Source organism: Cloeon dipterum, chromosome 4 (assembly GCF_949628265.1).
Source record: "Cloeon dipterum chromosome 4, ieCloDipt1.1, whole genome shotgun sequence".
Lineage (NCBI taxonomy): Eukaryota > Metazoa > Arthropoda > Insecta > Ephemeroptera > Baetidae > Cloeon > Cloeon dipterum.
The window spans coordinates 35,857,942-35,876,193 of record NC_088789.1 but is presented as its reverse complement, the minus strand read 5'-3'; the positions used below and the strand labels follow the sequence as shown (position 1 = coordinate 35,876,193).

At 32.6% G+C, this 18,252-nt stretch overlaps 1 protein-coding gene and 1 long non-coding RNA gene across 3 annotated transcripts in view; both read left to right on the top strand.

The window, feature by feature from the left end:
* LOC135942248 (uncharacterized) overlaps positions 1-18,252 on the top strand; it is a 93,031-nt gene that overhangs the window by 48,226 nt on the left and 26,553 nt on the right. The gene's annotated exons all lie outside the window — the stretch shown is intronic.
* Positions 9,507-16,515, top strand: LOC135944197 (uncharacterized). 2 transcript variants are annotated; one of them, XR_010575288.1, is made up of 6 exons: positions 9,507-10,071; positions 10,622-10,747; positions 13,051-13,152; positions 13,911-13,960; positions 14,471-14,540; positions 15,850-16,515. It is a non-coding gene; the product is annotated as an uncharacterized LOC135944197 (long non-coding RNA). The 2 variants fall into 2 exon arrangements; XR_010575287.1 differs by having other exon boundaries at positions 9,507-10,075.

Here is an 18,252-nt window from a genome sequence, read left to right as displayed (position 1 = left end):
TGATATCGGCCAATTTAAAAATTCTAATTTTTAATTTTTTGATTTTGGAGCGAGAAAATTGGTTCAAATTAGCTGGAAAATTGGAAAATAATATTTGGAATGCGCTAATGAAGTCTGCAAGCATGTCTTTAATTTAATAATTGACTAGAGAATTTTAAAACTTTGATATCGGCCAATTTAAAAATTCTAATTATTAATTTTTCGATTTTGGAGCGTGCAAATCGGTTCAAATTAGCTGGAAAATTGGAAAATAATATTTGGAATGCGCTAATGAAGTCTGCAAGCATGTGTTTAATTTAATAATTGCCCTAAGAATTTTGAAACTTTGATATCGGCCAATTTAAAAATTCTAATTTTTAATTTTTTGATTTTGGAGCGAGAAAATTGGTTCAAATTAGCTGGAAAATTGGAAAATAATATTTGGAATGCGCTAATGAAGTCTACAAGCATGTGTTTAATTTAATAATTGCCCTAAGAATTTTGAAACTTTGATATCGGCCAATTTAAAAATTCTAATTTTTAATTTTTTGATTTTGGAGCGAGAAAATTGGTTCAAATTAGCTGGAAAATTGGAAAATAATATTTGGAATGCGCTAATGAAGTCTGCAAGCATGTCTTTAATTTAATAATTGACTAGAGAATTTTAAAACTTTGATATCGGCCAATTTAAAAATTCTAATTATTAATTTTTCGATTTTGGAGCGTGCAAATCGGTTCAAATTAGCTGGAAAATTGGAAAATAATATTTGGAATGCGCTAATGAAGTCTGCAAGCATGTGTTTAATTTAATAATTGCCCTAAGAATTTTGAAACTTTGATATCGGCCAATTTAAAAATTCTAATTTTTAATTTTTTGATTTTGGAGCGAGAAAATTGGTTCAAATTAGCTGGAAAATTGGAAAATAATATTTGGAATGCGCTAATGAAGTCTGCAAGCATGTCTTTAATTTAATAATTGACTAGAGAATTTTAAAACTTTGATCTCATCTATTTTCATAATTCTAATTTTTAATTTTTCGATTTTGGAGCGAGAAAATTGGTTCAAATTAGCTGGAAAATTGGAAAATAATATTTGGAATGCGTTAATGAAGTCTGCAAGCATGTGTTTAATTTAATAATTGCCCTAAGAATTTTAAAACTTTGATATCGGCCAATTTAAAAATTCTAATTTTTAATTTTTCGATTTTGGAGCGTGCAAATCGGTTCAAATTAGCTGGAAAATTAGAAAATAATATTTAGAATGCGTTAATTAAGGCTGCAAGCATGTCTTTAATTTAATAAATGCTCTAAGAATTTTAAAACTTTGATCTCATCTATTTTCATAATTCTAATTTTAAATATTTTGTTTTTGGAGCAAGAAAATTGGTTCAAATTAGCTGGAAAATTAGAAAATAATATTTAGATTGCGTTAAATAAGTCTGCAAGCACGTCTTTAATTTAATAATTGCCCTAAGAATTTTAAAACTTTGATCTCATCTATTTTCATAATGCTAATTTTTAATTTTTCGATTTTGGAGCGAGAAAATTGAATCAAATTAGCTGGAAAATTGGAAAATAATATTTGGAATGCGTTCATGAAGTCTGCAAGCATGTGTTTATTTTAATAATTGACCTAAGAATTTTAAAACTTTGATATCGGCCAATTTAAAAATTCTAATTTTTAATTTTTCGATTTTGGAGCGAGAAAATTGGTTCAAATTAGCTGGAAAATTAGAAAATAATATTAAGAATGCGTTAATTAAGTCTGCAAGCATGTCTTTAATTTAATAATTGACCTAAGAATTTTAAAACTTTGATCTCATCTATTTTCATAATGCTGATTTTAAATATTTTGTTTTTGGAGCAAGAAAATTGGTTCAAATTAGCTGGAAAATTAGAAAATAATATTTAGATTGCGTTAAATAAATCTGCAAGCACGTCTTTAATTTAATAATTGACTAGAGAATTTTAAAACTTTGATATCGGCCAATTTAAAAATTCTAATTTTTAATTTTTTGATTTTGGAGCGAGAAAATTGGTTCAAATTAGCTGGAAAATTGGAAAATAATATTTGGAATGCGCTAATGAAGTCTACAAGCATGTGTTTAATTTAATAATAGCCCTAAGAATTTTGAAACTTTGATATCGGCCAATTTAAAAATTCTAATTTTTAATTTTTTGATTTTGGAGCGAGAAAATTGGTTCAAATTAGCTGGAAAATTGGAAAATAATATTTGGAATGCGCTAATGAAGTCTGCAAGCATGTCTTTAATTTAATAATTGACTAGAGAATTTTAAAACTTTGATATCGGCCAATTTAAAAATTCTAATTATTAATTTTTCGATTTTGGAGCGTGCAAATCGGTTCAAATTAGCTGGAAAATTGGAAAATAATATTTGGAATGCGCTAATGAAGTCTGCAAGCATGTGTTTAATTTAATAATTGCCCTAAGAATTTTGAAACTTTGATATCGGCCAATTTAAAAATTCTAATTTTTAATTTTTTGATTTTGGAGCGAGAAAATTGGTTCAAATTAGCTGGAAAATTGGAAAATAATATTTGGAATGCGCTAATGAAGTCTGCAAGCATGTCTTTAATTTAATAATTGACTAGAGAATTTTAAAACTTTGATATCGGCCAATTTAAAAATTCTAATTTTTAATTTTTCGATTTTGGAGCGAGAAAATCGGTTCAAACTAGCTGGAAAATTGGAAAATAATATTTAGAATGCGCTAATTAAGGCTGCAAGCATGTCTTTAATTTAATAAATGCTCTAAGAATTTTAAAACTTTGATCTCATCTATTTTCATAATGCTAATTTTTAATTTTTCGATTTTGGAGCGAGAAAATTGGTTCAAATTAGCTGGAAAATTGGAAAATAATATTTGGAATGCGTTCATGAAGTCTGCAAGCATGTGTTTAATTTAATAATTGCCCTAAGAATTTTAAAACTTTGATATCGGCCAATTTAAAAATTCTAATTTTTAATTTTTCGATTTTGGAGCGAGAAAATTGGTTCAAACTAGCTGGAAAATTAGAAAATAATATTTAGAATGCGTTAATTAAGGCTGCAAGCATGTCTTTAATTTAATAAATGCTCTAAGAATTTTAAAACTTTGATCTCATCTATTTTCATAATGCTAATTTTTAATTTTTCGATTTTGGAGCGAGAAAATTGGTTCAAATTAGCTGGAAAATTGGAAAATAATATTTGGAATGCGTTCATGAAGTCTGCAAGCATGTGTTTAATTTAATAATTGCCCTAAGAATTTTAAAACTTTGATATCGGCCAATTTAAAAATTCTAATTTTTAATTTTTCGATTTTGGAGCGAGAAAATTGGTTCAAACTAGCTGGAAAATTAGAAAATAATATTTAGAATGCGTTAATTAAGGCTGCAAGCATGTCTTTAATTTAATAAATGCTCTAAGAATTTTAAAACTTTGATCTCATCTATTTTCATAATGCTAATTTTTAATTTTTCGATTTTGGAGCGAGAAAATTGGTTCAAATTAGCTGGAAAATTGGAAAATAATATTTGGAATGCGTTCATGAAGTCTGCAAGCATGTGTTTAATTTAATAATTGCCCTAAGAATTTTAAAACTTTGATATCGGCCAATTTAAAAATTCTAATTTTTAATTTTTCGATTTTGGAGCGAGAAAATTGGTTCAAATTAGCTGGAAAATTAGAAAATAATATTAAGAATGCGTTAATTAAGTCTGCAAGCATGTCTTTAATTTAATAATTGACCTAAGAATTTTAAAACTTTGATCTCATCTATTTTCATAATTCTAATTTTTAATTTTTCGATTTTGGAGCGAGAAAATTGGTTCAAATTAGCTGGAAAATTGGAAAATAATATTTGGAATGCGTTAATGAAGTCTGCAAGCATGTCTTTAATTTAATAAATGCCCTAAGAATTTTAAAACTTTGAGTTGCGCCATTTTCATAAATCTAATTTTTAATTTTTCGATTTTGGAGCGTGCAAATCGGTTCAAATTAGCTGGAAAATTAGAAAATAATATTTAGAATGCGTTAATTAAGGCTGCAAGCATGTCTTTAATTTAATAAATGCTCTAAGAATTTTAAAACTTTGATCTCATCTATTTTCATAATTCTAATTTTAAATATTTTGTTTTTGGAGCAAGAAAATTGGTTCAAATTAGCTGGAAAATTAGAAAATAATATTTAGATTGCGTTAAATAAGTCTGCAAGCACGTCTTTAATTTAATAATTGCCCTAAGAATTTTAAAACTTTGATCTCATCTATTTTCATAATGCTAATTTTTAATTTTTCGATTTTGGAGCGAGAAAATTGGTTCAAATTAGCTGGAAAATTGGAAAATAATATTTGGAATGCGTTCATGAAGTCTGCAAGCATGTGTTTAATTTAATAATTGCCCTAAGAATTTTAAAACTTTGATATCGGCCAATTTAAAAATTCTAATTTTTAATTTTTCGATTTTGGAGCGAGAAAATTGGTTCAAATTAGCTGGAAAATTAGAAAATAATATTAAGAATGCGTTAATTAAGTCTGCAAGCATGTCTTTAATTTAATAATTGACCTAAGAATTTTAAAACTTTGATCTCATCTATTTTCATAATGCTAATTTTTAATTTTTCGATTTTGGAGCGAGAAAATTGGTTCAAATTAGCTGGAAAATTGGAAAATAATATTTGGAATGCGTTAATTAAGTCTGCAAGCATGTCTTTAATTTAATAATTGACCTAAGAATTTTAAAACTTTGATCTCATCTATTTTCATAATGCTGATTTTAAATATTTTGTTTTTGGAGCAAGAAAATTGGTTCAAATTAGCTGGAAAATTAGAAAATAATATTTAGATTGCGTTAAATAAATCTGCAAGCACGTCTTTAATTTAATAATTGACTAGAGAATTTTAAAACTTTGATATCGGCCAATTTAAAAATTCTAATTTTTAATTTTTCGATTTTGGAGCGAGAAAATTGGTTCAAATTAGCTGGAAAATTAGAAAATAATATTAAGAATGCGTTAATTAAGTCTGCAAGCATGTCTTTAATTTAATAATTGACCTAAGAATTTTAAAACTTTGATCTCATCTATTTTCATAATGCTAATTTTTAATTTTTCGATTTTGGAGCGAGAAAATTGGTTCAAATTAGCTGCAAAAATTGGAAAATAATATTTGGAATGCGTTCATGAAGTCTGCAAGCATGTGTTTAATTTAATAATTGACTAGAGAATTTTAAAACTTTGATATCGGCCAATTTAAAAATTCTAATTTTTAATTTTTCGATTTTGGAGCGAGAAAATTGGTTCAAATTAGCTGGAAAATTAGAAAATAATATTAAGAATGCGTTAATTAAGTCTGCAAGCATGTCTTTAATTTAATAATTGACCTAAGAATTTTAAAACTTTGATCTCATCTATTTTCATAATTCTAATTTTTAATTTTTCGATTTTGGAGCGAGAAAATTGGTTCAAATTAGCTGGAAAATTGGAAAATAATATTTGGAATGCGCTAATGAAGTCTACAAGCATGTGTTTAATTTAATAATTGCCCTAAGAATTTTGAAACTTTGATATCGGCCAATTTAAAAATTCTAATTTTTAATTTTTTGATTTTGGAGCGAGAAAATTGGTTCAAATTAGCTGGAAAATTGGAAAATAATATTTGGAATGCGCTAATGAAGTCTGCAAGCATGTCTTTAATTTAATAATTGACTAGAGAATTTTAAAACTTTGATATCGGCCAATTTAAAAATTCTAATTTTTAATTTTTCGATTTTGGAGCGTGCAAATCGGTTCAAATTAGCTGGAAAATTGGAAAATAATATTTGGAATGCGCTAATGAAGTCTGCAAGCATGTGTTTAATTTAATAATTGCCCTAAGAATTTTGAAACTTTGATATCGGCCAATTTAAAAATTCTAATTTTTAATTTTTTGATTTTGGAGCGAGAAAATTGGTTCAAATTAGCTGGAAAATTGGAAAATAATATTTGGAATGCGCTAATGAAGTCTGCAAGCATGTGTTTAATTTAATAATTGCCCTAAGAATTTTGAAACTTTGATATCGGCCAATTTAAAAATTCTAATTTTTAATTTTTTGATTTTGGAGCGAGAAAATTGGTTCAAATTAGCTGGAAAATTGGAAAATAATATTTGGAATGCGCTAATGAAGTCTGCAAGCATGTCTTTAATTTAATAATTGACTAGAGAATTTTAAAACTTTGATATCGGCCAATTTAAAAATTCTAATTATTAATTTTTCGATTTTGGAGCGTGCAAATCGGTTCAAATTAGCTGGAAAATTGGAAAATAATATTTGGAATGCGCTAATGAAGTCTGCAAGCATGTGTTTAATTTAATAATTGCCCTAAGAATTTTGAAACTTTGATATCGGCCAATTTAAAAATTCTAATTTTTAATTTTTTGATTTTGGAGCGAGAAAATTGGTTCAAATTAGCTGGAAAATTGGAAAATAATATTTGGAATGCGCTAATGAAGTCTGCAAGCATGTGTTTAATTTAATAATTGCCCTAAGAATTTTGAAACTTTGATATCGGCCAATTTAAAAATTCTAATTTTTAATTTTTTGATTTTGGAGCGAGAAAATTGGTTCAAATTAGCTGGAAAATTGGAAAATAATATTTGGAATGCGCTAATGAAGTCTGCAAGCATGTCTTTAATTTAATAATTGACTAGAGAATTTTAAAACTTTGATATCGGCCAATTTAAAAATTCTAATTATTAATTTTTCGATTTTGGAGCGTGCAAATCGGTTCAAATTAGCTGGAAAATTGGAAAATAATATTTGGAATGCGCTAATGAAGTCTGCAAGCATGTGTTTAATTTAATAATTGCCCTAAGAATTTTGAAACTTTGATATCGGCCAATTTAAAAATTCTAATTTTTAATTTTTTGATTTTGGAGCGAGAAAATTGGTTCAAATTAGCTGGAAAATTGGAAAATAATATTTGGAATGCGCTAATGAAGTCTGCAAGCATGTCTTTAATTTAATAATTGACTAGAGAATTTTAAAACTTTGATATCGGCCAATTTAAAAATTCTAATTATTAATTTTTCGATTTTGGAGCGTGCAAATCGGTTCAAATTAGCTGGAAAATTGGAAAATAATATTTGGAATGCGCTAATGAAGTCTGCAAGCATGTGTTTAATTTAATAATTGACTAGAGAATTTTAAAACTTTGATATCGGCCAATTTAAAAATTCTAATTTTTAATTTTTCGATTTTGGAGCGAGAAAATTGGTTCAAATTAGCTGGAAAATTAGAAAATAATATTAAGAATGCGTTAATTAAGTCTGCAAGCATGTCTTTAATTTAATAATTGACCTAAGAATTTTAAAACTTTGATCTCATCTATTTTCATAATGCTAATTTTTAATTTTTCGATTTTGGAGCGAGAAAATTGGTTCAAATTAGCTGGAAAATTGGAAAATAATATTTGGATTGCGTTAAATAAATCTGCAAGCACGTCTTTAATTTAATAATTGACTAGAGAATTTTAAAACTTTGATATCGGCCAATTTAAAAATTCTAATTTTTAATTTTTCGATTTTGGAGCGAGAAAATTGGTTCAAATTAGCTGGAAAATTAGAAAATAATATTAAGAATGCGTTAATTAAGTCTGCAAGCATGTCTTTAATTTAATAATTGACCTAAGAATTTTAAAACTTTGATCTCATCTATTTTCATAATGCTAATTTTTAATTTTTCGATTTTGGAGCGAGAAAATTGGTTCAAATTAGCTGGAAAATTGGAAAATAATATTTGGAATGCGTTAATGAAGTCTGCAAGCATGTGTTTAATTTAATAATTGACCTAAGAATTTTAAAACTTTGATCTCATCTATTTTCATAATGCTAATTTTTAATTTTTCGATTTTGGAGCGAGAAAATTGGTTCAAATTAGCTGGAAAATTGGAAAATAATATTTAGAGTGCGTTAATTAAGGCTGCAAGCATGTCTTTAATTTAATAAATGCCCTAAGAATTTTAAAACTTTGAGCTGCGCCATTTTCATAAATCTAATTTTTAATTTTTCGATTTTGGAGCGTGCAAATCGGTTCAAATTAGCTGGAAAATTAGAAAATAATATTTAGAATGCGTTAATTAAGGCTGCAAGCATGTCTTTAATTTAATAAATGCTCTAAGAATTTTAAAACTTTGATCTCATCTATTTTCATAATTCTAATTTTAAATATTTTGTTTTTGGAGCAAGAAAATTGGTTCAAATTAGCTGGAAAATTAGAAAATAATATTAAGAATGCGTTAATTAAGTCTGCAAGCATGTCTTTAATTTAATAATTGACCTAAGAATTTTAAAACTTTGATCTCATCTATTTTCATAATGCTGATTTTAAATATTTTGTTTTTGGAGCAAGAAAATTGGTTCAAATTAGCTGGAAAATTAGAAAATAATATTTAGATTGCGTTAAATAAATCTGCAAGCACGTCTTTAATTTAATAATTGACTAGAGAATTTTAAAACTTTGATATCGGCCAATTTAAAAATTCTAATTTTTAATTTTTCGATTTTGGAGCGAGAAAATCGGTTCAAACTAGCTGGAAAATTGGAAAATAATATTTAGAATGCGTTAATGAAGTCTGCAAGCATGTGTTTAATTTAATAATTGACTAGAGAATTTTAAAACTTTGATATCGGCCAATTTAAAAATTCTAATTTTTAATTTTTCGATTTTGGAGCGAGAAAATTGGTTCAAATTAGCTGGAAAATTAGAAAATAATATTAAGAATGCGTTAATTAAGTCTGCAAGCATGTCTTTAATTTAATAATTGACCTAAGAATTTTAAAACTTTGATCTCATCTATTTTCATAATGCTAATTTTTAATTTTTCGATTTTGGAGCGAGAAAATTGGTTCAAATTAGCTGGAAAATTGGAAAATAATATTTGGAATGCGTTAATGAAGTCTGCAAGCATGTGTTTAATTTAATAATTGACCTAAGAATTTTAAAACTTTGATCTCATCTATTTTCATAAATCTAATTTTTAATTTTTCGATTTTGGAGCGTGCAAATCGGTTCAAATTAGCTGGAAAATTAGAAAATAATATTTAGAATGCGTTAATTAAGGCTGCAAGCATGTCTTTAATTTAATAAATGCTCTAAGAATTTTAAAACTTTGATCTCATCTATTTTCATAATTCTAATTTTAAATATTTTGTTTTTGGAGCAAGAAAATTGGTTCAAATTAGCTGGAAAATTAGAAAATAATATTTAGATTGCGTTAAATAAGTCTGCAAGCACGTCTTTAATTTAATAATTGCCCTAAGAATTTTAAAACTTTGAGCTGCGCCATTTTCATAATTCTAATTTTTAATTTTTCGATTTTGGAGCGAGAAAATTGGTTCAAATTAGCTGGAAAATTAGAAAATAATATTTAGAATGCGTTAATTAAGTCTGCAAGCATGTCTTTAATTTAATAATTGCCCTAAGAATTTTAAAACTTTGATCTCGGCCATTTTAAAAATTCTAATTTTAATGTTTCGTTTCTGAAGCATACAAATTGGTTCAAATTAGCTGGAAATTTTGACTTCCCATAGTTCCCATGTTCAAAAAAGGGGGCGTAACCGTTAAATTAGAAAAAAGTGGATTTTGTGGCATTAGTCAGAAGAATATATTTAAAAAAAAAATCGGTCTGTTCATGTATGTAATATCATTTTTGTTCAAATAAAAAGTCACTACGTATCACTCCCCTTTTTAACATTCATTGCGTTCTTATGGCAACGCGCGAATTCAGAGCTGTGCGAATGCGATAATTCCTTTCCCGCGTTCACAGCTGCTGGCAACCAGCAGACAGACACCAGGCTCTAGCGCGCATGCGTATTGCATGTTGCTTTGCTTGCAGTGTAGCGAGCGCCGCGAGCGGAGGAGCGGACGAGTGCGAATACTGCGAATGCGAACGGTGCACTGCAATGGCGCTGCTGCTCTGGTGCTCTGACTCTCCTTACTGCAGTCTGCAGCCGGCGTTGAGCGTTCTGGGAGGCGGCCTGCGGCCACTTGGCGGCCACCGAGGCCCACGGCTGACGGCCACACCAACTGATGGCTGAATTTCCGCTCTGATTGTGAGTAAGTGCATGCTTCAATGCAGCTACATTTCGGGGATTTGAAAGAATTCGCGCGTGAGAATTTTTTTCCGGCCAAGAATTTCGTCATTATCTCGCGAACCATTAATCGAATTTCTATTTTTTTGGTCTCATTTTGACGCGGCCGCCGCGGGCGACAGTGCGGCCGACTCGTTGGCCGAATTTGGCCCGACGGCTGGCCGATGGGTCGAATTCGCTGTTACGTACATAAACAGCGGGTCAATGTAGGGTCAGATTAAGGTTAATATTAGGTGCGGAGTTTTTTCTCTCGTTTTTATTCGATTAACTCGAGGATCACTTGGCGGGGTTTTGGTCTCATACTACTTGCCAGTTTAACTCAGCCGACGTCGTGGCCGAATTCGGCTCAACAGCCTGCCGAATGGCCAAAAATTGTGGTTTTGCGTGCGACAAGAATTAAATAATGTAATTTAGCGTTTAAAAATGGGTTGATATGATTAATCAGCCGCAATTTTCTAATTTTTCTTGGAAGAAATGTATAATTTTATTTTCTTTTGCTTGTTGCTTGCAGCGAGCGGACGAATGGACTGCGATATGGACTGCGGCCGTGATTGAGCGAGCTGGGAGGCGGCCTGCGGCCATCAGGCGGCCATCGTGGACCGCGGCCGACCCGCCACTGATTGCGAGGAAGCACAGAGTAAGTGCAAACCTGTTTAAATTATATTAATTTTGGACTAATTTAGAGAATTCTCGCATGTGAATTAGTTTCCCGCCAAAAATGTTCTCGCATTGGGGTTATTTCGACTCTTTTTATCGCGGCCGACGTTGTGGCCGACTCGCCGGCTAAATTCGACCTGCCGACTGGTGTTTTTGCGCGTTTTAATGCAATAAATTTACATAGAATTGCACACTGTGGCCGTGCCGCTGTCGCTATGCAAAAGGTCATCGACCCTCTGCGTTGGTTTTAATTTTGTGGCGATGTTTTGGTCTAGACGACGCGTTCAGCGGCCGAGAATTAATTAACTAAAGAAACACTTGATGGATTTAGGTGTTAATTTTTTCTCATACTGTGACCGAACCAGCGGCCGAATTCGGCCCGCTAAATTGCCGAAAATGGCGTTTTTAATGTTTGATAATTCGGTGTCGCGCTTTTGATAGAAGGTTGGAAAATTTTTAAATAAAAAATTAAAACCTGTTGCTGGTGTAGTGCTATAACTCGATTGTTGGCAGTATTTTGCGATTACTTGACGGATTTAGGTGTCTTTTTTCTCACACTGACCAGCCGAATTTAATAGCCGAAAAAATAGGACGTTTTAATTATAACAAGCGCAGGTAAACCGGGTTAATATCGAATCAGCTGGCGCGCGCGGCTAATTTTTAATAGCTAAAATTTTAAATTTTAAATTTCTTCCAATGCTTAAGCAATGCCGGACTGAGGCAAAAATTGTTGCCAGTTTTTCTATGACAATGAATAAAGTAGTTTAGGCGCTTCTCTGGCATCCGCATGCTGAATTTGGTTGGCTGTGTTCAGATACTAAGCTACAGACGCCGGACTCCCTGCAGATCTTGTTAGACGCCGGCGTTTCCACGCGAGCACTCGCCCTGCCAGCCGGCAACAAAGCGTTTCCGACATCTCTCTGCGTGTCCAAAGCTGCGAAGCGGGGTGGGGGGAGGGACCTTTGGACACACTGAGGGTGAGGGGGCGCGTTTGCTGCCGGAAGGGGTGGGTCGGTCGCGCGGAATGCGATGCATTCCTGTTTCGTGCGGGGTCTTCGTCAAGCCGGGTCTTCAAATACCAAACGGTGCTCTGGGTCGATCGTAGCAATCTTTGCGCCCTTCCAAAAAGGCCTCGTTGGACCGGTCGACGTCTACCGTGGACTTCCAAATGATCTTTGGACTCCCAAGTTCACCGAGACCCCCATTCGAGCCTTCAAATGCTTGAGAGGTGCCAATTTTGTATTTTTAATAATTTAAATTCGGTGTTTTCAAAATAAGTTGGAAGATATTTAATTTAAACCATGTGGGAATCGATGATAATTAATTCTCGAGTGATTAGCCCGGGGAAAAGTGTTGCGCTTACCTCTGTGGGCAAACACAAATGTTCATGGGAAAGTTGGTAGAAGATCGCGTACCTCACGGGTGACATGGGAAAATGCAAAGGAAAAATAAATCCAAATAAGTTGCTATTTTGGGGGTTACCAATTTGAGATGGGGCCAAGGGGGCGTCAATGGTGCCCAATCGACGCGTAACATATTTCTAACACTGGCTAGGTCCGATTGGGGTGATAGGAGCCGTGTTATAATTTGAAATTTAAAAAAGATTAGGATATTAATTAATTTTTTCGCGGGCTTAATTAGCGGCCTTTATGTGAGTCCAATGGACCGCCGCTTACTCTCGGACGAAAGTGTATCACACAAATTATCATTGCAATTGTTCGTTGGTTCGTTCTGATTTTTTTTAATGCTCGCACTGGATCAGCCGTCGATTCAAAATTGGTTTACAAAATACGAGGAAAAGCAGCAGCAGGCGGCTTAGAATTAAATTATCGGCAAACATGGGAAACGTTTCTAAAGCCAATGGAATGAAAACTCGCATTTTGGCCATAATCGATTGCCCTTTCGATTTTTGGTCAGTTTTTCGACTCTCAGCTGTTTATTTCGGTGTCAAAGGATGCCAAACCAAGTTCGAAACGATTGCAGCCCAGACACGAATTATGGCGATTTTTAGAAAAAATTAAAACTTGCGGCCTTTTTGCGAGCGACAGCGACGAGCAGCGGCACAAACTGCACATTGGCACCGCTCGCCTTTCCAAAACAGTGTCTTTCGGAGTTTGCGATTAGATCCGCGTGCGGCCATTTTAACACGCGAATGTTATTCTCAAAGGAGAAATTCTTTCGCGGCAGATTTTCCCTGCAAATTCAGAATGCACTGGACGGACCGGTTTTACGGGGTCAAAATTGGGGGTTTTGCGAAAATTCTTTGTCTTATATGTCGCAGAGTAGAGTGCAGACGAGACCTGCGGCCTCGGAGGCGCCCTGCGGCCATCAGGCGGCCATCGAAGACCCCGGAAACTCCAACAGATGGCCGAATTTCAGCACTGAGTAAGTACACCATGTTTAAATTATGTTCATATATGGCGAGTTTACAAAATTTGTGCTCTTGGACGCACGTTGATTATTTAAAGTAGCAACGCAAAAGCCGCGTCTGCATTTTGTTATCACGCTGTACTAAGGCTGACTCAACTAAATCAATATCTTTCCTCAGACTTCAATTCGTTTTTTTATTTTTAATATCAATTCTGCTGGTCTAGAGCGTTTTTGCTACTTTTTCGAGCGAGCGAGAGGGTTAAATTAGAGTGTGATAAAGTATCCCACCCTTCAAACCGCGGCCAATCTTGCAAATTTGACTCGTTTGGTTGCTGGGAATTTGCATCACACAGATTCATCCTTTAACTCGCTCGAAAGAGTCGCAATGTGCGGCTCTTCTAGTTTTGAATAATTAAAAAAAAACAAATTCAAAAAACAATAATAATGAATATAATGAAATTAAATAATAGCTATAAAATAATTTATTTGAAAAAGTTGAGTTTACGAAGTTCAGGTATCTGTTTGTCTTTTAAAATTATTAAATTAAAATTAAATTACAAATTTGATTTAGGTAGATGCTAGGAAACGGCATCACACAGATATGCAACCCTTTCGTTGCTAAAAAAAGTTGCTAAAAATGCAAAAACAAATGTAATAAACACGGATCGAGAAATCAGACAGTCAGTATTTTTCTTAAATTTCTCAAAATGATGTTTGTAATGTCTTTCTGCATTCTGTGCTGATGTGAACGAGTTGTTTTGCTCTGTTTTCAGAGTTTCGTAGGAAGGAGTGGAGTGTCAAGGTCAAGTCTACGCCCGCACTGGTAAGTATTTCGCGGCGTGTCTCTTATGCCCAAGCGGTAGCAAATCCCTGCGCTACTTGAATGAGATGAAAAAGATGCAAAAGCAGAGGAGAGTGCAAAAACGGACATAATTTTGCACTGACAATAATAAGCCCACAATTAATTAGTTAGTGCGATTGCGAAAAATGACTCACAATCAGCATCCGGGATCAAATCTGTTGGGTTTTATGGCGCTGATCCCATTAATTCCATCTTTCTGCTGCCCCTCCGCCCTCCATCGGGCGGTAGCGGAATTTTCATTTTTCCGCCGGTTGTTTTCTAAGCAGCGAAGAATTTGCTGCTGCTGCCGCTGCTGAATTGGCGGGAACAGCGACTGGGCAAACCAAACATGCGTGTTTAAGGATTTTGCGGGGAAATTCACAGTAATTCCTCTTTGACCAAGTTTTATTTTCTATTTCATTTTACTTTTATAAGTAATAATCGTTTATTTGCTATTTCGTGTTTCGTTTAATGACAAAAACGTGTTCACAGGTGCCTCCTTCCACTTTTCACACTGAGCAGCGATGCTGAGAGGAAGCTGCTGAAATCCAAAATCCAAAAGGTGAGCCAGGGGAGCCACCCTTCAAGCCCAAATCAGACGCGTTAAAACACAAGGGCTCTCCGAAAAAGCGAAAAGAAATACTCACCAGTCTGAATATGATAATTGCCGAATAATAAACCCAAATACTGGTGGTTTTTTCGCTTTGCAAAATTTGCGAACCCTGGCGGTTTCCCGCACAAATTTCTTTTGAAAGTCTTCCCAAAAAATATGCATTTGAAATTCTTGTTAACGCTTGAAATCGATTCAGGGAAAGAATTAAAAAAATTGAACTATTGGCTATAGTGAGCAGCTAGTGTCAACAATATTTTATACAATTTGCGATCATTATCATTAAGACACATTAAAATAAAATATTACAATTTGTAGGATATTAGTGTATTCGATTTTTATATTTGACATTTAGCACCATAACAGCCAAATCACTAATTTTATGGTTCTCGTCAGCCCGGCAGCTGGCGCGATTGGATTGTTTTTTAAGCAAGACATTTTTTATGATGCATATTTTTAATTTTTAGCTATTTCCCTGGCGGCCGGCGCGGCGCAGCGAGGCTAACTGAGACCTCAACTTAATATCGAACATTGATTTTTATTAAATTACTTACATTAGTGGATTTTTGTTTTGCGCTGAGACCATTTGAATTCTTGGCATTTTAAGTGAACGCCAGCCCACGCAAACTATTGGCTTTAATTCTAGCTGAGCTTATTTTCTAAAAGGTAAAAAGATAAACAATAACCACGGAACAAGGAATGTGACGGTCAGGATTTTTCTTAAATTTTACAAGATGACTTTTTTTGCTTTTCTGGATTCTGTGTCAATTCCTTGTTTGAAATGTGGCAGCCAAAGTAAGTCTTAAAGTTTAAACAATTAATAGGGCCTTCCGAAATAGGCAAAGAGGGATATACACCTCTCAACGAATTTCTCAAGGCTATGAAGATGACCGCTTTGTGCCTGTGGATGACCAACCAACCTCGTGACGCCGGGGCAAGGCCCAGGCCAAACAAAACGTAATATTGGGGAAAAAGAAGCATTGCATAACTTATTAGGCGCCATATTGTTTGGTTTCGTATTTAGTAAATTATTCAAGGTATTTTTATTTAATAAAGCGTCTACTAGTTAAGAGGTAAGGTTGAGGATATTTAGAGGAGCGTTTCCTGCCCAGTTCCCTCGTCAAAAATCAAAGATTTCCATTATTTAACAAACAATTTCCATCAAATCTTAAAACTATTGCTATTTAGGGATACATTTAGAAAGTGAAGTTCCTATCTTCAACGAATTTAATCGATTATTTTTTGTTCTGTCTTGTTTTAGCGGAGAAAGGAGAACAAGCAGCGCAGCCATATTATGGAGAAAATCATCAGGAGGATCAAAATATTGCCGCGGTGTTTTCCCAAGTAACTAATGATCTAATCAAACCTCACAGTTCATTTAAACTACTTTCTAAAAGTAGCTTTCGTGCAACGCCGAAAAGGATTTTTCAAATATCAGCGGTATTTCGTTGAGCAAAAATAGATTTTGGCCGCTGTAACATGCGAGTAATCCAGTCGGAATATATTTATTTATAGGGTTACGTTGCCTCTGCTTTAATTAATAATTGATGCAGCGATCTGCACCAGGGGAAAATGGTAAGTTTGGAATCGCCCTCTGCACGCACTGCGTGCTCAGAATTTGGCGTCTGCTGACGCTCGTGATAACTTAAATTGAAACGACGTCTAAGCGCGAAATATAAATTTGGTTCCATTCAGAGAAATGGTGGGTTTTTTGCGCAATGCTAAATTGGCGAACCCTGGAGGTTTGACGCACAAATTTGTTAAGAAAGTTTGCATATTTTTCAGGCTGTTTTCCAATGGAACGGAAGATTTCTTCGATTTCTAGTAGGAAACTGAGGTTCGCAAAAGATTCATTTTAAATATTTTCTCACGAAAAATACCCATTTTTTATTTTTGACGCTTTGAAGCCGGCGGCTTCCCATAGTGACTCAGACAATTTGACGGCCGGCTGAGACCTCTACATAGAATCGTATATTAAATTGGAAAATAATATTTGGAATGCGCTAATGAAGTCTGCAAGCATGTCTTTAATTTAATAATTGACTAGAGAATTTTAAAACTTTGATATCGGCCAATTTAAAAATTCTAATTATTAATTTTTCGATTTTGGAGCGTGCAAATCGGTTCAAATTAGCTGGAAAATTGGAAAATAATATTTGGAATGCGCTAATGAAGTCTGCAAGCATGTGTTTAATTTAATAATTGCCCTAAGAATTTTGAAACTTTGATATCGGCCAATTTAAAAATTCTAATTTTTAATTTTTTGATTTTGGAGCGAGAAAATTGGTTCAAATTAGCTGGAAAATTGGAAAATAATATTTGGAATGCGCTAATGAAGTCTGCAAGCATGTGTTTAATTTAATAATTGCCCTAAGAATTTTGAAACTTTGATATCGGCCAATTTAAAAATTCTAATTTTTAATTTTTTGATTTTGGAGCGAGAAAATTGGTTCAAATTAGCTGGAAAATTGGAAAATAATATTTGGAATGCGCTAATGAAGTCTGCAAGCATGTCTTTAATTTAATAATTGACTAGAGAATTTTAAAACTTTGATATCGGCCAATTTAAAAATTCTAATTATTAATTTTTCGATTTTGGAGCGTGCAAATCGGTTCAAATTAGCTGGAAAATTGGAAAATAATATTTGGAATGCGCTAATGAAGTCTGCAAGCATGTGTTTAATTTAATAATTGCCCTAAGAATTTTGAAACTTTGATATCGGCCAATTTAAAAATTCTAATTTTTAATTTTTTGATTTTGGAGCGAGAAAATTGGTTCAAATTAGCTGGAAAATTGGAAAATAATATTTGGAATGCGCTAATGAAGTCTGCAAGCATGTCTTTAATTTAATAATTGACTAGAGAATTTTAAAACTTTGATATCGGCCAATTTAAAAATTCTAATTATTAATTTTTCGATTTTGGAGCGTGCAAATCGGTTCAAATTAGCTGGAAAATTGGAAAATAATATTTGGAATGCGCTAATGAAGTCTGCAAGCATGTGTTTAATTTAATAATTGACTAGAGAATTTTAAAACTTTGATATCGGCCAATTTAAAAATTCTAATTTTTAATTTTTCGATTTTGGAGCGAGAAAATTGGTTCAAATTAGCTGGAAAATTAGAAAATAATATTAAGAATGCGTTAATTAAGTCTGCAAGCATGTCTTTAATTTAATAATTGACCTAAGAATTTTAAAACTTTGATCTCATCTATTTTCATAATGCTAATTTTTAATTTTTCGATTTTGGAGCGAGAAAATTGGTTCAAATTAGCTGGAAAATTGGAAAATAATATTTGGAATGCGTTAATGAAGTCTGCAAGCATGTGTTTAATTTAATAATTGACTAGAGAATTTTAAAACTTTGATATCGGCCAATTTAAAAATTCTAATTTTTAATTTTTCGATTTTGGAGCGAGAAAATTGGTTCAAATTAGCTGGAAAATTAGAAAATAATATTAAGAATGCGTTAATTAAGTCTGCAAGCATGTCTTTAATTTAATAATTGACCTAAGAATTTTAAAACTTTGATCTCATCTATTTTCATAATGCTAATTTTTAATTTTTCGATTTTGGAGCGAGAAAATTGGTTCAAATTAGCTGGAAAATTGGAAAATAATATTTGGAATGCGTTAATGAAGTCTGCAAGCATGTGTTTAATTT